Source organism: Rhipicephalus microplus, unplaced genomic scaffold (assembly GCF_043290135.1).
Source record: "Rhipicephalus microplus isolate Deutch F79 unplaced genomic scaffold, USDA_Rmic scaffold_14, whole genome shotgun sequence".
Lineage (NCBI taxonomy): Eukaryota > Metazoa > Arthropoda > Arachnida > Ixodida > Ixodidae > Rhipicephalus > Rhipicephalus microplus.
This window is the reverse complement of record NW_027464587.1, coordinates 42025631-42032142: the sequence shown is the minus strand read 5'-3', so window position 1 is coordinate 42032142 and position 6512 is coordinate 42025631.

Sequence of the window (6512 nt, the reverse complement as noted above, 5' to 3'; positions counted from 1 at the left end):
CGAGCTCCACAACTACGAACCCCACAACTACAAACTCCACAACTAGAAACTAAACAACTAGAAACTCCACAACTTTAGACTTCGCATTCACAAACTCCACAACTTTAGACTTCGCATTTACAAACTCCGCAACTAGAGACTCCACAACTAGAAACTCCACAACTAGAGATTTCACAACCAGAAACTCCACAGCTAGAAACTCCCCAACTTCAGACTTCGCATTTAGAGATTCGGCAACTAGAAACTCAACAACTAGAAACTCCACAACTAGAAACTCCACAACTTGAAACACCACAACTAGATACTCCACAACTACAAATTTCACAACTAGAAACTCCACAACTAAAAACTCCGCAACTAGAAACTTCACAACCAGAAACTCCACAGCTAGAAATTCCACAGCTTGAGACTTCGTATGTAGAGACTCGGCAACTAGAAACACAACAACTAGAAACTCCACAACGAGAAACTCCACAACTAGAAACTCCACAACTTGAAAAACCACAACTAGATACTCCACAACTACGAATTCCACAACTAGAAACTCCACAGCTAGAAAGTTCGCAACTAGAAACTCTGCAACTAGAAACTCTACAACTAGAAACTGCACAGCTAGAAAATCTCCCACTAGAAACTCCACAACAACAGACTCCACAACTAGAAACTCCTCAACTAGAAACTCCACAACTTGAAACACCACAACTAGATACTCCACAACTACAAACTCCACAACTAGAAACTCCACAACTAAAAACTCCACAACTTGAAACTCCGCAACTAGAAACTCCACAACTAGAAACTCCACAACCAGAAACTCCGCAACTAGAAACTCCGCAACTAGAAATCCCACAACTAGAGACTCCACATCTAGAGACTTCACAACTAGAAACTCCGCAACTAGAAAATCTACAACTAGAAACTCCAAAGCTAGAAACTCCACATTTTGAAACACCACAACTAGATACTCCACAACTACAAATTCCATAACTAGAAACTCCACAACTTGAAACTCAACAAAAACTCCACAACTGGACTCCACAACTAGAAACTCTAACACTAGAAACTCCACAACCAGAACCTCCGCAACTAAAAACTCCGCAACTAGAAACTCCACAGCTAGAAAATCCACAGCTAGAAATTCCACAACTAGAAACTCCACAACTACAGACTCCGCAACTTTAAACTCCACAACTAGACAATCCGCAACTAGGAACTCTACAACTTCAAAATCCACAACTAAAAACTTCACAACTTGAAACTCCACAACTACAAACTCCACAACTTGAAACTCCGCAACTAGAAACTCCGCCACTACAATCTCCACAACTGGAAAACTCCGCAACTAGAAACTCTGCAACTAGAAACTCCGCAACTAGAAACTCCAGAGCTAGAAACTCCACAATTACAAACTCCACAACTAGAGACTCCACAACTAGAAACTCCACAACCAGAAACTCTGCAACTAGAAATCCCACAACTAGAGACTCCACAACTAGAGACTTCACAACTAGAAACTCCGCAACTAGAAACTCCACAACTAGAATCTCCACAACTAGAAACTCCACAACTTGCAACCCCACAACTAGATACTCCACAACTACCAATTTCACAACTAGAAACTCCACAACTAAAACTCCGCAACTAGAAACTCCGCAACTAGAAACTCCACAGCTAGAAAGTCCGCAACTAGAAACTCTGCAACTAGAAACTCCGCAACTAGAAACTCCACAACTAGAAAATCCACCACTAGAAACTCCACAACTAGCAACACCACAACTACAGACTCCGCAACTAGAAAACTCCGCAACTAGAAACTCCCAACCAGACACTCCGCAACTAGGAACTCTACAACTTCAAAATCCACAACTAGAAACTCCCCAACTTGAAACTCCGCAACTAGTTACTCCACAACTACAAACTCCACAACTTGAAACTCCGCAACTAGAAACTCCGCCACTACAATCTCCACAACTGGAAAACTCCGCAACTAGAAACTCTGCAACTAGAAACTCCGCAACTAGAAACTCCAGAGCTAGAGACTCCACAACTACAAACTCCACAACTAAAGACTCCACAACTAGAAACTCCACAACTACGAGTCCCACAACTACGAATCCCACAACTACGAATCCCACAACTACAAACTCAACAACTAGAAATTCCACAACTAGAAACTCAACAACTTTAGACTTCGCAACTAGAAACTCCACAACTAGAGACTCCACAACTAGGAACTCCACTACTAGAGACTCCACAACCAGAAACTCCACAGCTAGAAATTCCACAGCTTGAGACTTCGTATGTAGAGACTCGGCAACTAGAAACACAACAACTAGAAACTCCACAACGAGAAACTCCACAACTAGAAACTCCACAACTTGAAACACCACAACTAGATACTCCACAAAAACAAATTTCATAACTAGAAACTCCACAGCTAGAAAGTCCGCAACTAGAAACTCTGCAACTAGAAACTCCGCAACTAGAAACTCCACAGCTAGAAAATCCACCACTAGAAACTCCACAACTAGCAACTCCACAACTACAGACTGCGCAACTAGAAAACTCCGCAACTAGAAACTCCCAACCAGACACTCCGCAACTAGGAACTCTGCAACTTCAAAATCCACAACTAGAAACTCCCCAACTTGAAACACCACAACTAGATACTCCACAACTACAAACTCCACAACTAGAAACTCCGCAACTAGAAACTCCGCCACTAGAAACTCCACAACTATCAAACTCCGCAACTAGAAATTTTGCAACTAGAAACTCCGCAACTAGAAACTCCACAGCTAGAAACTTCACTACTTGAAACACCACAACTAGATACTCCACAACTACAAATTCCACAACTAGAATCTCCACAGCTAGGAAGTTCGCAACTAGAAACTCTGCAACTAGAAACTCCACAACTAGAAACTCCGCAACTAGAAACTCCACAGCTAGAAACTCCGCAACTAGAAACTCCACAGCTAGAAACTCCACAACTACAAACTCCACAACTAGAGATTCCACAACTAGAAACTTCACAACTACGAGCTCCACAACTACGAAACTAAACAACTAGAAACTCCACAACTAGAGATTCCACAACCAGAAACTCCACAGCTAGAAACTCCACAACTTGAGACTTCGCATTTAGAGACTCGGCAACTAGAAACTCAACAACTAGAAACTCCACAACTAGAAACTCCATAACTTGAAACACCACAACTAGATACTCCACAACTACAAATTTCACAACTAGAAACTCCACAACTAAAAACTCCGCAACTAGAAACTCCGCAACTAGAAACTCCGCCACTGCAATCTTCACAACTGGAAAACTATGCAACTAGAAACTCAGCAACTAGAAACTCCGCAACTACAAACTCCACAGCTGGAAACTCCACAACTACAAACTCCAAAACTAGAGACTCCGCAACTAGAAACTCCACAACTACGAACTCCACAACTACGAACCCCAAAACTACGAACTCCACAACTAGAAGCTCCACAACTAGAAACTTCACAACTTTAGACTTCGCAACTAGAAATCCACAACTAGAGACTCCACAACTAGGAACTCCACAACTAGAGACTCCACAACCAGAAACTCACAGCTAGAAACTCCACAACTAGAGACTTTACAACTAGAAACTCCGCAACTGGAAACTCCACAACTAGAAACTCCACAGCTAGAAACTCCAAAACCTAAATTACCACAACTAGATACTACACAGCTACAAATTCCACAACTAGAAACTCCAAAACTTGAAACTCCACAACTAGAAAACTCCACAACTAGAAACTCCACAGCTAGAAACTTCACTACTTGAAACACTACAACAAGATACTCCAAAACTACGAATTCCACAACGATAAACTCCAACACTAGAAACTCCTCAACTAGAAACTCCACAACTTGAAACACCACAACTAGATACTCTAGAAACTCCACAACTAGAAACTCCACAACTTGAAACTCCGCCACTACAAATTCCACAACTAGAAACTCTACAACTTGAAACCCAACAAATAGATACTCCACAACTACGGACTCCAAAACTAGAAACTCCAACACTAAAAACTCCACATTCAGAAACTCCGACCTAAAAACTCCGCAACTAGAAACTCCACAACTACAAACTCCACAACTAGAGACTCCACAACAAGAAACTCTACAGCTAGGAAGTCCGCAACTAGAAACTCCACAGCTAGAAACTCCACAACTACAAACTCCACAACTAGAGACTCCACAACTAGAAACTCCACAACTACGAACTCCACAACTACGAACCCCAAAACTACAAACTCCACAACAAGAAACTCCACAACTAGAAACTCCACAACTTTAGACTTCGCAACTAGAAATCCACAACTAGAGACTCCACAACTAGGAACTCCACAACTAGAGACTCCACAACCAGAAACTCCACAGCTAGAAACTCCACAACTAGAGACTTTACAACTAGAAACTCCGCAACTAGAAACTCCACAACTAGAAACTCCACAGCTAGAACCTCCAAAACTTGAATTACCACAACTAGATACTACACAACTACAAATTCCACAACTAGAAACTCCACAACTTTAACCTCACAACTAGAAACTCCACAGTTAGATACTTCACTACTTGAAACACCACAACTAGATACTCCACAACTACAAATTCCGCAACTAGAAACTCCACGGCTAGAAAGTCCACAACTAGAATCTCTGCAACTAGAAACTCGACAACAAGAAACTGCACAGCTAGAAAATCTACCACTAGAAACTCCACAACTACAGACTCCACAACTACAGACTCCACAACTAGAAACTCCACAACTAAAAACTCCACAACCAGAAACTCCGCAACTAGAAATCCCACAACTAGAGACTCCACAACTAGAGACTTCACAACTAGAAACTCCACAACTAGAAACTCCATAACTAGAAACTCCACAACTTGCAACCCCACAACTAGATACTCCACAACTACCAATTTCACAACTAGAAACTCCACAACTAAAACTCCGCAACTAGAAACTCCGCAACTACAAACTCCACAGCTAGAAAGTCCGCAACTAGATACTCTGCAACTAGAAACTCCGCAACTAGAAACTCCACAGCTAGAAAATCCACCACTAGAAACTCCACAACTAGCAACACCACAACTACAGACTCCGCAACTAGAAAACTCCGCAACTAGAAACTCCCAACCAGACACTCCGCAACTAGGAACTCTACAACTTCAAAATCCACAACTAGAAACTCCCCATTTTGAAACTCCGCAACTAGATACTCCACAACTACAAACTCCACAACTAGAAACTCCTCAACTAGAAACTCCACAACTTGAAACTCCACAACTAATAAACTCCGCAACTAGAAAATCTGCAACTAGAAACGCTGCAACTAGAAACTCCACAGCTAGAAACTTCACTACTTAAACACCACAACTAGATACTCCACAACTACGAATTCCACAACTAGAAACTCCACAGCTAGAAAGTTCGCAACTAGAAACTCTGCAACTAGAAACTCTACAACTAGAAACTGCACAGCTAGAAAATCTCCCACTAGAAACTCCACGACTACAGACTCCACAACTACAGACTTCACAACAAGAAACTCCACAACTAGAAACTCCACAACCAGAAAGTCCGCAACTAGAAATCCCACAACTAGAGACTCCATAACTAGAAACTCCACTACTGGAAAATTCCGCAACTAGAAACTCTGCAACTAGAAACTCCGCAACTAGAAACTCCACAGCTAGAAACTTCACTACTTGAAACACTACAACTTGATACTCCAAAACTACAAATTCTACAACAATAAACTCCAAAACTAGAAACTCCGCAACTAGAAACTCCACAACTAGAAACTCCTCAACTAGAAACTCCACAACTAGCAACGCCACAACTACAGACTCCGCAACTAGAAAACTCCGCAACTAGAAACTTCCAACCAGACACTCCGCAACTAGGAACTCCATAACTTCAAAATCCACAACTAGAAACTCCTCAACTTGAAACTCCGCAACTAGATACTCCACAACTACAAACTTCACAATCAGAAACTCCACAACTAGAAACTCCACAACTTGAAACTCCACAACTAATGAACTCCGCAACTAGAAAATCTGCAACTAGAAACTCTGCAACTAGAAATTCCACAGCTAGAAACTTCACTACTTGAAACACCACAACTAGATACTCCACAACTACGAATTCCACAACTAGAAACTCCACAGCTAGAAAGTTCGCAACTAGAAACTCTGCAACTAGAAACTCTACAACTAGAAACTGCACAGCTAGAAAATCTCACACTAGAAACTCCACAACTACAGACTTCACAACAAGAAACTCCACAACTAGAAACTCCACAACCAGAAACTCCGCAACTAGAAACTCCGCAACTAGAAATCCCACAACTAGAGACTCCATAACTAGAAACTCCACTACTAGATAACTCCGCAACTAGAAACTCTGCAACTAGAAACTCCGCAACTAGAAACTCCGCAGCTAGAAACTTCACTA